This window comes from Neomonachus schauinslandi, chromosome 2 (assembly GCF_002201575.2).
Source record: "Neomonachus schauinslandi chromosome 2, ASM220157v2, whole genome shotgun sequence".
Classification (NCBI taxonomy): Eukaryota; Metazoa; Chordata; class Mammalia; order Carnivora; family Phocidae; genus Neomonachus; species Neomonachus schauinslandi.
Window position 1 is genome coordinate 121,888,910 of NC_058404.1, and position 14,372 is coordinate 121,903,281.

Here is a 14,372-nt window from a genome sequence, read left to right on the forward strand (position 1 = left end):
AGGGATAGGGTATCTCCTAGATTATAGGACACAGACATTTGGCAGTCTCCTCACTCTTTTCAACCTAGCTTTGCTGTCCTCCTTGCTCCTCCTTGAACTTGGCTCATTTTTGCCTCAGGGCCTTATAATTGCTTTTCCTTTTTCCTGGTTTTCTCTCCCTCTAGATCTCATGGGGTTTCCTCTTTCACTTCACTCAGGTGTTTTGTTCAAAGGTCACCTTCTCAGAAGGAGCTTCCCTTGCTACCATATTAAAATGCTTCTCCTCTGCCCCTGGCCTGTCCTTCCAGTTCCTTTACTCTGCCTTATGCTTATCAAAGCACTCAATGTTGGTTGTTAAAATACTACAATACTTCGGGACGCCTGGGTGGCTCAGTTGGTTAAGCAACTGCCTTCGGCTCAGGTCATGATCCTGGAGTCCCGGGATCGAGTCCCGCATCGGGCTCCCTGCTCAGCGGGGGGTCTGCTTCTCCCTCTGACCCTCTTCCCTCACGTGCTCTCTGTCTCTCATTCTCTCTCTCTCAGATAAGTAAATAAAATCTTAAAAAAAAAATATTACAATACTTCTATCCAAGTTTGTAAATAGCCACTGCCCTGCAACCCTGAGTGTCCCCCAGTTATCTTGGCCACCTCTGTTCCCAGACATCTGAGACCTTCCCACTACCCAGTACATGAAGGGGATCTCTGGGGCTCTGTTCTAGCACTAGGGTCAGCACCCATGGCTATTCTGATTCTTCAATGCTTGTGGCATGCTAACGGTATATATGACAGGTGTCCAATTCCTGTAAGTATACAGTCAATGATTTTTAATGAATTTACAGAATCATGCACCCATCATCACAATTCAATTTTAGAATGTTTGCATCACCCCAAAAGATTCCTTGCATCCATTTGCAATCTAAATATTTTCGGTACCACTACTATTTAGCTCTACTTAAATTAATTATATAGGATTTTTGCTTACTTGTTGCAGTAAATAAATTATATAATATATAAAGTTATATATTCTATATATTCTATATCTATCTTTATCTCTCACCCAAAATGGTCTTCTGCAATGTGACCTTGTCACTCCCCCATCGAGAGGTGGTACCTAATTCCCCTCCTTTGAGTTTGCCTGTCCTTGGTGATCACCTGTGACCAACAGAACATAGTGGAGGTGACACTGCATGACTTTCAGGGCTAGGTTGCAAGAAGCCTGGCCGCTTCTGCCTGATGTCTTGGAACACTCACTCTCCAGACATTCCGTCCAGGGTGTTCCCTTTTGGAAGCCAGCTGTGATGTCAAGAGAAGCCCAAGTCATATGGAAGGTTTCATGTGTGTGCTCTGGGTGACAGTTCCAGATGAGCCCAGCTCGAGTCATCGAAGTCCAGGTTCCAGACACACGATTGAAGAAGCCTCCAGATGATTTCAGCCTCCAGCCACTTAAATAACTCCTAGTAGTTTGAGTCTTATCAACTGAGGTCTCAGACTCTGCAGAGCAGAGACAAGCCATCCCCTCTGTACCCTGTGTGAATTTTGGATCTAAAAAAACACATGCACGTAATAAAATGGTCGCTGTTCTGCGCCACAAAGTTTGGGATGGTCTGTTACCCAGTGCTAGACAACTGAAACACTTGTTTATCATTTGGGTCACTGCCTCAACTGTGAGCTTCAGGAAGCAGTGACCTTGATAGCTAGGTATCTATAATGGCTAATTTTATGTATCAACTTGACTGGGCCACAGGGTGCCCAGCTATTTGGTCAAACGTTATTCTGGGTGTTTTAGTGAGGGTGTTTTTGAATGAGATTCACATCTAAATTGATTGATTCTGAGTAAAGCAAATTGCTCTTCATAATTGAGGGGGCCTCCTCTAATCGGTTGAAGCCCAAATAGAACAAAAAGACCAGCCTCCCCTGAGCAAGAGAATTCTCCAGCAGAATGCCTTCAGACTTCATCTGCAACATCCATCTTCCTGATTCTACAGCAGACAGCCTGTGGCCTCAAAAGAACATCAAGTCTCCTGGGTCTCTAGCCCACCAGCCCACCCTGCAGATTTTGTACTTGTCAGCCTCCCTAATCACGTGAGCCAATTCCTTATAACAAATCTCATTTCTCTACATACATATCCTTTTGGTTCTGTTTCTCTGGGGAATCCTTTTTTTCTTTTAAGATTTTATTATTTTTAAGTAATCTCTACACCCACCGTGGGGCTCAAACTCACAACCTCGAGATCAGAGTTGCACGCTCCACCGACTGAGCCAACCAGGCACCCCTCTCTGGGGAATCCTAATACAGTATATACTCCATAGACCCTAAGACAGTAGTTCTCAGTTGGGAGCAATTTTGTCCTCCAGGGGACATTTGGTAGTGTCTGGAGACATTCTTGGTTTCACAATGTGAGGCGCCTACTGGCATGTGGTGTGTCATGCTACCGAACATCCTAAAGTGCACAAAACACTTCATCCTAAAGTATTGTCTAGCCCCCAAACATCAAAAGGGCCAGTCTACCTCAAGCACAATTTTTTCTCACCCCTAGAACATCATAAAAATGATGATATCATAAATCCACTAAAGGCAGCTATAGAAAGTCACCTACCTGAGGAGTGAACTGTAGTGGGATCAAAAGCCAGCCCTTTCCTGCTTCTGTCCACTTTACCTGAACTGTGTCCACAGAGCTGGGGGAGTAGGGTGGAGCTCTGTACCCTGCAGAGAACGGTCTCATGGAGGACATGGAGGACATAGGACTCTTGGCACAAAGGTTAGAGCAAAGAACAGGAGGGGACGTGGTCTTCAGCCCACGTGAGGTGATGTTTCAGGGAATTCCCAGAAATAACTGGGGAGGATATGAGGGATAATGGGCTGAGGTCCTGCTTCTTCTAAGAGGGGTTTAAGTGTACGTAAGTAAAGTCAAGGAACGTTCACCTGGGATCTGAGGTCCGTCTTCCTTTGTGTCTACCATGTATCCTGCACCCAAGCCCATCTCTGGCATTCAGTCAGTTCGGCATAGTTATAGCAAGCCAGGCTCATTGGTTCACTGGTGACATTTGCCAACAGGCGGTAGGAAAGGACTGAAGCTTTGCCCTCAGTGGTTATAGAAGAACAGTTCTCCCTGTTGGCGTGGGTTATATTAGCTTTTTTCAGAGGAGGAAATAATTAATATATTTAACTGGATCAAGATTTAGAAATATTCAAGAGGCTCCTAAAATTCTAGAAAGAGGGAGATGTGACCAACAAGAGGAACCTTAACCAGGTTCCATAAAAAAAGTAATATATGTATAAATTACAATGAGTTTCATGCCACTTTCCTTTGGATATCATGAATATTATGTTAATTGGGCAGAGCAGTTTTCATTATTCTCGTTATTTTTTTTTTTAAAGTTGGCTCCCCAACCAGCATGGTCCCCAAGACAGGGCTTGAACTCATGACCCTGAGATCAAGACCTGAGTTGAGATCAAGAGTCAGCTGTTTAACCGACCGAGCCACCCAGGTGCCTCTCTTGTTATTTTTTAATAGGTGAGAAAATTGGGGCTCAGAAATGATAAGGGATATGTTAGTAATTAGCAGCTCCAGGAATAGAACTTGTGTTATTGTCAGTCAGTGTCCAGGTTAGAAAAAAGAAACCAATCTAGATACTTCATCCAGGGAGGAATGTAACACAGGGAATTGGCTACAAAGATGTCAAAAGAGCAAGGCAGTAAGAGGGAGATCATGAAGCTGGGACTTCCTCAGATCCAGGCATCCAAGTCCGCATTGCTGATGAACTGAGGGAGACACTGCCCCTGCTGGTCTGGGGGACCGAGGGGGACACACCTTTGTTGATGCAGCTGAAAACGGGCACTAATACTTCTCGAGCTTGCAGATGTTCCATTGGTGCGGGATGTACTGCCTAAAGCAGAAAGGAAAAGGCAAAAAAAAAAAAAGATTTCTTCCTTTCTCTAGTCTCCCAATTGACAGATTCTTTCTGGAAGACAGTTGGCAAGGGAATCAACAAAATGTAGTCGGTGGGCTTCCAGCCCCCTGTGATATAAGGAGAGCAGAGGTCAGGAATGGACATGCCACATAATGTTTTCATTGTAGACTCTTTCCACTGTACCTCACTTTCTCCTGCATTAGGTTAGGGTATGCTAAATTACTGCTTCAGGTAGACTCAACATTTAATACTTCAACACATAAGAAATTTAATTCTTATTCATGTAATTGTCTGGTGAGTGTATTCAAGTCAGTGGGGACAGCCTCTACCTCATAGTCATTTACAAACCAGGCCATCAGTGGTCATGCTGTCTTTAACACATGGATTTCAAAGTTGCTCTCAGTTTCATAAAGCCAGTCAGCATGGAGGAGCAGTTGAGGGAGGTTTGGATGGGCTGGACCAATAAGAGATACATATAACCTCCCCAATTCCACTGAACACAACTTACCCCGTGGCTCTACCCAAATGCAACAGAGCCTAGAAATGAAATCTAGGTGTGTGCCAAAATAAGAGGAGAACGGATTTTTTTTTTTTTTTTTTTTTTGCTAGTAGTGTCTGCCACACCTCCCATGAATGTAAAGATCTGCTTTTAGAGTCTTCAAATCAATCCTTTGAGCACAGAATAAAGAGACCTGGCTTGAGAAAAGTCATTTGAAAAATGGGAGTTTTGATAAATTTCTTACTTGTTGTGAAACATCCATGAGATAGTGCAGCAGAGAGAGAGAGAGAGAAAGGGTTAAGGACTTTAGGCAGTATTAACAAAAACAAACAGTGTCAAAGCCAGTGGAGGTCAAAGTCCTGCCCCATCATCCTGGTGAAACCATAGCTTGATTTTTGTATCCTTCTCTGTCCACCACTCTAGTGGACTCCAGCAAACTAAAATGTGACCGAATAGGATGATGGAACAGTTGATCAGTCAGGGAAGAAAAGCACAGAGGGCACTGTGATGGTTATCTGCAAGCGCCATGGGAAAGAAAGGATGGCTTCTTAGTATGTGTGTCCCCAGGAGGCAGGACTTGGTCGTTGGGGTCAAGGTTACATGGCAGCAGAGAAAGCATTTCAGTATGAGAGTGACTGAAAGCATTCAGTATGAGGCAGGCAAACGGATAAAAAATTGTGCTTCTTTATGCATTTTTTTAAGTAAATAAATAAGTTCCAAAGGGTGGCTATCTATATGAGAAAAGGACTTGAAGAGAAATTCATAAATGAGAAAATGCAAAATCCCACTGGTAATCAAAGAAGTATAAATTGTATTAGTAAAAGATACTTTTTTTGCTTATCAAATTAGCAAAAATGAAAACAAACAAACCACCCTCTCTCCCTCTTACCTAATGGCCTGATAATGCTAAATGTCAGGGAGGTCTGGTGTGATCATCATTTTCATGCACTGCTGTACATATGCAAACTAGCCATTTAGCAGTATAATTGCTAAGGTTTTTGTAATAAGTGCTTAATCTTTGATCCAGTAATTCCATTTCTAGGAATTTTAACTGAAATACTTAGAGACAAATACAATAATATTACAGTCATCTTCTTCATTACGTTATCTTGTAAGAGTGACAGGCTAGAAACAGCTTAAATGTATAACATTAACAGAATAGTTAAAAAATGTTTAGCACAGCCCAATAGAGTGGATTATTATGCAGCCTTTAAAAATGTGATTTATCAAGGGTCTTTAGTATAGATATACAAATGACCTCAAACATGTGAAGAAAAATTGGTAGGAGGAGGACATGCAGGAAATATGCCTTTCATAGGTTGGAAGCATCTCTGGATAGTGGAATTATGGACAAATTTTTAAATGCTTGTTTATGTTGTTTTTATATCTTCTAAGTTATAAAATATCATTTTGATAATTAGGAGATATAAAGTAGAAAATCTATTTAAAAAAAACCGGAAAGGAGTATACTCTTCATTATGTAATATTAAGTCAGAGGCCAGAGAGTGTAGAAAGCCTGGGAGTCAACAGGGCGGGGGCAGGGTGGGCGAGTGAAGTTGGTCTGCCCCTCCCTGGATGAGTATCTTAGCACTGACATTGTTTGGAATTGCGGGTTGCTGGTGATAAATAAAAACAGATGGACTTCTCGACAGGTTTATTCTTGTTTCTCAATCTTCTTGGCTATCCTCGGGGTTAGATCGCTCCCAGACCTTCCTTTCTCCTGCCTTTGTAGCTACTAGTGAAGGATTCTTATATTTGGAGGAAATAGCTTTTAAGATTCCTTGTAACTGTGAGATATTAGGACTTCGGGGAAAAGATGCAGGGCTGTGGAAGCTATCCCACACATTTTTTCTTTTCTCATATAGATAGCCACCCTTTGGAACTTATTTATTTACTTAAAAAAATGCATACACATGCTGAGTATGCGTTCTACTTTGTGTTGAAGCTGGGGATCACCTACATTTCACAAAACACTTCTTACCACAGTGAATCAGCATGCGTTCAGATGCAGCAGGGTTTGTATGTGATTCCAATAATTTTAAGAGAGCACACATGTGTGTGGTTTAAGAAGAGTGCTTCGTTTCACGTGTCTCCTAATTTCCTGGAACTGCAGCGTGGCTTTCTTATCAAGTCATTGGAACAGATTACGTGATATGATGCTCCCTTCCGCAAAGCCTTGACTCCAGCACTCATTTTACCATTTTAAGACACTATGTCTTACAAATATGCAAACATCTGCATTTGAGGGTTGGTGTGACAGGTGCTGTTTGCGCCGGCGAAGGCAGGCACCATCTGTATGGAAAGGTCATGCTTAATCGTCTTGGAACTGATTTCTGAATACTGAAAGCGTGGAATGAAATGAAACCTCGAACACACCAGCGTTTGTTTTTAAGTTTGCAAAGGTAGCTGCTAACTCAACAAAATGAAACTATGTCAGGTTACACACTTTTGAATCATGTGGGCTTTATTCAAAGCCTTTTTGTCTTCTTGGTCAACTTCATTCGAAAAGACCATAGGTGCAAATGACAAAGAGCAAAGATGATTTGACCAACTGGCCAGCTGAGATATTTCTGTGACACTCCATTTCCCAGAAGGGATAGAGTCAGTTTATGAAAATGGGTCAGCCTTGAAATCACCCACAATAATGTGTGTGGAGGGGGTGGGGTGGGAGCTGGTGCAGGGCGAATGGAGCAGCTAAGCTGAAGTTTCAAAATATTTTGGTCCACCGTAGGGTAGAAATGAAGAAACAGGAGAAGTCTTGGAACTTTTCACAGAGAGCATCTTAGAATCTATTTCAACTCCTCTGCTTAACAGGTTGGGCAAATGGGTTGACAAGTAATAAAATACTCGCCTAAGGTCCCACAGCGGGTCCGCTGTGGAGCTGAGTGAATCTGACTTAGCCCACTGTCCTTTCCTTACTGATTCCAATGCTACAAAAATCAGCAGACCTTGCTGCTTTTTTAATTTTTAAATCATTGAGTGCTTTCTGGGCTAGAATGAAATTGAGAGGAAATTTGAACCTCAGATATTTGTTGTCTATTTGGAGCCTGAGTGAAATAAGATAAACTTGTGAGAGTGAAGACCATGATTTACATGTCCCTATATAACTTTCTTTGAAACTGTATCAACACATGTATATTTCTTAAAGTAGTCCTAGAAGCTCTAAGTGTTGACATGATGGAAAATAAAACTTTACTGTAGTCACCTGGTGGTTTTCATTTGTAAATTAGCCTCGCAGTCCGGGCACCTGAGGTAGCCCTCTCTGCTTCCACGAGGCAGGGCTTCTGTGATGAGGATATTCTGCCACTAGGTGGCAGTCATACCGCACTGGTTTGGGCACTCTGACTGTTTTATCTGGGGTGGAGATTAGCTCCATTGCTTTTTTTCCTCCTATCTACAGAAGTTTAGCTCTTGATTAAAAAAGCGGAGTATTACTCAACACCACATTTATAGAAGATACATTAAAAACCAAACTTTTAAATGATTTAGATGTAATTCCTTATCTGTCTCATCAAGTTTTAAACAGTTCAGTTCTTAATTCAGCTAGCTGTCCTCTCCTTTAAAGCTTAAAGCTTACCAAAAGGATCTGAATGAATAAAAAGTGATTTGAATCTAAAACTTCAATTTTAAACCTAAAAAATGATTTCTTTGTTCCTGCAATTATAACATATTTTAAGCACTTTTTCCACTCATTTAGTAAATCTAAATCTTCAAAGCATTTTATTTTTCATTTAAAATAAGGAACCTAGGTACTATTAAACTGCTAAAGTAGCATCCTTTCATTGTAATGGTGACTGGGAACAGTGAGACCTCCCTCTTTGGGTGCTCGGTCGCACGGTCGCACGGTCGCACGGTCTCACGGTCTCACGGTGAAAGCAGCCAGAGAGCAGCCCCCTGTTTACAGGCAACATCATTTGGCCACAGCAACGATTTTGAGGTAGGTTAAGTTTGTCACTATTCCTTCCACGCCCATAGGTCTGGAATCATATAAAGATGGAGTCTTTGGCATTTCAAATATGTTAATGAGAGTAAAGAGAAGTTTCGCTTAAAATGTAAATGTGTTTCGTTCTGTTCTGTGGTCTGTATAAAAGGGTCTATTACCAAAGTGAATTATTTCCAGAAGGTTAAGTGGAGAGAGGAAGCAGAAGGAAGGACAGAATTATAAGGAACTAGGAGAGGGGCTTTAGGGGGAAACATTGAGAAGGAGTCAGAGAAACTGAAAAAGAGGAACCCGAGTACGCTGGGGAAATAGGTGGCTCTTAAAGCAGGAATATTCCAGAAGCAAAAAGGATGAGCCTAGCCCTGAGGGGAGTTTAAGCATCCAAAGTCCCTGTAGGAGCAGAAATTAATGACTCTGGAAGGTGGGGGCTTGGAGTTAGCACCCTGGAAAACCAAAGGCCAAGCGCAGGAGCAGGGCTTCTCCCAGTGGGTCCATGGACCACCAACCTCCACATCCCAACTGGGCTCAGGGCCCAGGAATCTGCATCTTTGACAGTCACCCCAGTTGATTTTCATGGTCTCCAAAGGTTGAGGACCACTGGAGATGGCGGAAGAGGCTGCAGACCATGAGTGGTGTGGTGATAGATTTTTCAGGCTTCTAGGTAAATGAGTGCTGTAAGCCTGAACGAAGAAAACCAAGCATCTCATAACCTAACCAGCTGTACCTGTTTGCACCAGTCAACACTCCTGCACCAAAGAAGGCTCAGTCATTCCTTTGAAGCATCTGCTGTGTGCTGGCAGGCAATGGGCTGGGTAGGTAGAGCGAGGAGATCTTCCAGAAACAGGAAAGGCAGGGATCTTTCCATGCTTGCAAGGTGGCAGCTAAGTAAACTCAAGCTCTCTTGTCCCTGTGTCTCTACAGCTCAGCTGAGACTCAGCTAGGCAGGTGTCAGGACATGGTGGTTCCTGTGGAGATCCTCCAAATGTGTTCTGCAGACAAAATCTACTTAGAGGTTACGGGTTACTCAATATCACTGATGATTCTGGGATCCTGGGGTCCCATGGGAGGGAACTAGAACTTCGGGTTTAGACAGACACGTGTCTGACAGATAAGGGGCAGAGGGGAAAAGGGTGGAAGCGGGTGTTCAGAGAGTGACAGTGGTAGTCCCCAGGGCTAGATGCAGGCAGGCTGCGGTGGCTTTTCCTGATCTCAATTCAACCTAATCTCTCTTCCACTCCAGAACCTTTGTGTCCTGGCAGGAAGTATAACTGTTCAGTAGTGTAACTGTTTTCTAGGTGATCCAAGTCCCTTCTAGGGGCATTCATTCATTTAATTAAAAAAAAGTAATTGGTCCAGGCTCCCCCATTCCATATTCTGTGGCAAATACAGTGTTTTCCCCCAAGATTTCTATGAATTTGGGTGGCTTACACTTTCATAGTTATAGGTCTCAACTTCTTGCTTCCCCTGAAATCTAGGTCACTTAGGCAGCTGGTGTGCCTTCTAGGGTGAGGGAATATCTCCTCTCATCACACCACCTGACCGAAGGCCAGACATGGTCCCCAAACCTCAGCTCTCCTGCCAAGGAGATGGAGACAGCAGACTTTGCTAAAAGCCTTGCTTGAGAAATGGAGGGAGGCTCTTATTATAGCACAGAAATAAACTTCACATGGAATAGCAGACTCTGTGCTGAATTTCTTCTTCCCCATCTCCACAGAGCATCCTCTGGGGATCAACTTTGCCCTCTGGCCACCACTTCCTGCCATCTTGCATGGGGCCCCTTTCTTCTCCCAACCATGTCACTTCCTGGCCCCCTCTCCAGAAAAGAGGTGGCCACTTGAAAGGAAATGTTCTTACTTGAAAGAGAGGTGACTATTAGAGCCCAAGAAGCAGATAGTCAAGAGCTCCAGGTAACAAACAGTAGACCAGAGTGGGGCTGCTCCGAGCCTCGGAGGTCTAGAATACACCCTCTTTTTCTGTGGGTGGTTGGAGACTGTCTGTGGCAGCTGGAGCAGAGGGGAAGCAGCATGGCTCCATCCCCCTTCCGGGAACCCCTAGACGGGCCCCAGAAGGGGGATGATGGAGACCTGGTCACTGGCAGGTGGAGCATATCGATCCAGGAAGCACAGGGACAAACTAGTAAAGTACCCCTGCTGAGGCCTGAGAGGATGAGGGGCCCCTGAGACACGCAAGTGAATCTCTCAAGGAACAGCATGGGGTGCTGCTTCTTGTGGCCTCATATCCTCTTTCAACATCCAGAAATGATCCATTGTCTTTCTAATGTGCAAACCAAAATTGAATAAATCTACATGAAGATCTGAGCCAGTGCTTCTTTTTTTTTTTTTTAAAGATTTTTTATTTATTTGAGAGAGAGAATGAGATAGAGAGAGAGAGCATGAGAGGGGGAAGGGTCAGAGGGAGAAGCAGACTCCCCGCCGAGCAGGGAGCCCGATGCAGGACTCCATCCCGGGACTCCAGGATCATGACCTGAGCTGAAGGCAGTCACCTAACCAACTGAGCCACGCAGGCGCCCTGAGCCAGTGCTTCTTAAACTTTAATGTGCACACACATCATCTGGGGACCTTGTTAAAATACCGATTCTGATCCAGGAGGTCTGGGGTGGGGGCTGGAGTCTTCATGTGTAACAAGTAAGATGTTTGTAGGTGACGTAGCTGCCGCTGGCCCATGGGCCGCACTTTGAGAAGCTGAGGTGTCAGCAACCTGATGTTTCCTCTGACCTTCACCTGGGCCTAGCATTTGCAAATAATGACAGAAAATAGACACTTGGGGGTGGGGAGACAATTCTTAGCCCACAAGGCTTGGTGTTCACGATGGACTGTAAGCTGTACGGTAAAGCGAGATGATGGGAGGAGGATGAAGCAGCTATCCTGAGACTCCTCGGTGGATGTCCTTAACAAGAAAATTTATTTTATCCTTGTTGCACAAGCCCAGGAACAAAACATATAAACAAGCTCCCTACTCCAAAGCCTCTCCTTCTCAGGGGATTGACTGACCCCATGTTGTCTCCTCATGGCCCCTCGCTGACCAGCCAGTGACCCTCTCTTAGGAAGTGGCACGCTATGACTTTAGCAGGGATTTTTAGATTCCATACTTGACCTTTCAGCTAGAGAATGAAAGGCCTGCACCATTTTGGGAGGACCCCTTGGTGCCCCTAAATCAGCTTAGGGAGGCAGTCAACGTCACCATATTTAACAGTGCTACATTCCCCTCCTTTAACCAGGCCCCCTTCTAAGAGCCCAGGAAAACACAACAATGTGTCTCAGCAAGCCTTTGTCCCGGGCTTATGTGTTGTGGCATTAGCTGCAGCAGCTGCACCCAGCCCCAGAGTGACACGCACGTTTAATCCCTACCAGCCTGTCAGTCCACCATCCAGCTCTGCTTTTATACAGAACTTTGCACAGCAACTCCCCAAAGACTTATAATTAGAATTTTCAAAGCACATAAACAAAATTCAAGCCACAGAAGTCCACCCGCACAGCCTCAGGGAAGCTAAAAGTCTCAGAGAAAAACCTTTTTTTGAAAAAAAAAAAAAAAAAGGGCGCCTGGGTGGCTCAGATGGTTAAGCGTCTGCCTTCGGCTCAGGTCATGATCCCCGGGTCCTGGGATCGAGTCCCGCATCGGGCTCCCTGCTAGGCGGGGAGCCTGCTTCTCCCTCTGCCTCTGCGTCTCTCTCTCTCTCTCTCTCTCTGACTCTCATGAATAAATAAATAAAATATTAAAAAAAAAATTCTCTAAAAAAAAAAGTTTGTAGGAAGAAAACACAACGGAGTAGACTTGGATTGAAACAAAACAGTTCAACAGAAAAGAGGCTAAATAGTGGCAAAAAAACAAAACCTAAAAAACAAAAACAAAAAAACCCCACACAAACTCAAAACAACCTAAACACCTGCTTTTTTATTGAGGATTATAATTAAATACAGAAATTTGGATGGAGGGAGTGGCTTTGACGAGCTGAGGAACTCAGCTTGTAGGTTGTGTCTTTGGAGAAACCTCCCGGCAGTAAATGGTTCCACGTGCATCCAACAGTTGATTGACTAAGAGTTCACTGAACACTAGCTAGTTACGGGGCTGGGGGAGCAAGCAATGAGAGGGGTGCCCGTGTGGCCCCTGCTTTTGAGGAAGGGGAAAAACGCATGGGAAAATATGGAAGACCCCCTAATGGCAAACGCATAAACAAGCAGCCATTTTGGCATAGCTGGGCTCCCATTAGCGGAATGACACCTTAACTTCTAGCAAGGAAGCAAATACATACGACTTTAAGTTGAGAGTCAAGGAAAAAAAAATAGGAGACATTTGAAATGCCATTTAAGAAGAGTTTTCCCTCTGTATTTCTGGCAGTGATACAATAAACTATTCTCCGTGAGTTATCCCATGGAACCGCTGTCATTTGCTAACTAACCCTGTCCCCAGTACTCTATATCCAAAACCAAAACATGTTTTACAAAAGTGTTTTATTTATTCATTTTTTGAAGGTTTTATTTTTCAGTAATCTCTACACCCGATGTGGGACTCGAACTTACATCCCCGAGATCAAGAGTCACATGCTCTACCGATTGAGTCAGCCAGGCGCCCCTACAGAAGTGTTTTAGATGTAGTAAAAGCAACTATGATTCCCTAAATTGTTCAAGATTATTATTTTCATGCTAAGCAAGATCCCCTAAAGATGTACTGATGATATCACGGGCCGGGTCCTTTGAGGACTACTGTGTGCCATCCCATCATCCTTCCTCATAGCCTCTGTTTGAGGGCGTGATATTATTATTTCTGAGGTAGAAATAATAATACCTGGGGTCTGCACATGGACATGGCAGTAAGAAGTGAAACCTTGGCTCAACTCCTAGGTCTATCTGACTCCAAAACCCTTGCTCATACCCAGTCTGTTCTACCACCCCCCTGCACCCAGGGAGGTTGGGGTTCCCGGGAGGGTGAAGAAGGGACTTTACTGGCCCATGTGTTGGGTTGACCTCACCCAGCGTGGGGCTAGCACCGCAGGGTGGCATTCCGACAACTCTGAAGGTGTGGCGGACAGAACAGGAGCCTTATCCCTGCACCTGGGCAGCGAGGAGTCACACTTTGACAGATACACTTCTTAGGCTTTCACAAAACAAAAAGAATACTGTAAAGGAGAAATTAAATAGGCATCTGTAAGAAATTTTTTTTTTAAAGAAGAAAGAAAATCAACTTTCAAAAATCACTCCTGAGCAACTCATGGACGGTACCTCTGGTTTCTCAAGAATGAACACCTCTTCTTTCTCCTTACCACTACCTCTTTTCATCCTTAATTTAAAAATGATAGGGGTGCCTGGTGGCTCAGTCCATTAAGTGTCTGCCTTCAGCTCAGGTCATGATCCCAGGGTCCTAGGATCCAGCCCCATGTCGGGCTCCCTGCTCAGCGGGGAGCCTGCTTCTCCCTCTGCCCCTCCCCATCCACTCGTGCTCTATCTCTAGCTTTCTCTCTCTCTCTCTAATAAATAAATAAAATCTTAAATAAAAATACAAATGATAATACAGTCAACACTTGGCGTTAGATTCATGAAAGACTTATTTTTAGGAGAGATTTAAAAGAACTCTGCCATCCACCTGTGGCAATTAAGGCTCCTGGAGTGGTCTTGTGTCAACCCCTGGAGCTAGCATCCTGAGCACTGGCTGTCTTCCAATTGGATGACTATACTTAGTCCTCCTAAGAGTTCTCCCCTGCAATTGAGCCTGAGGCCACATTTTCATTTCCTGAGTTTGCATGTGGAGTGATCCATTTCTTTGGAGGCCCTCCCTACCTTATGAACCTGGCTCCATCATTGCTCTATAGGGATTTTCAGAGAGCGAGTCATTCAATCCTGGAGACTCAGCCGACCATCTACAGGGTGGAGTGACTCATGGACACCTGCCATGAAAAATCGTTCATTCCTGAAAACAACTCTGGAGGCCTGGAGGACTACATGTCATCAGTGTCTTCCAGCCACGGAGGATGGGAAATAACATGTGCAGATGGTATTTTTCCACTGAACGTAGGGCCTGGTGGAGCTG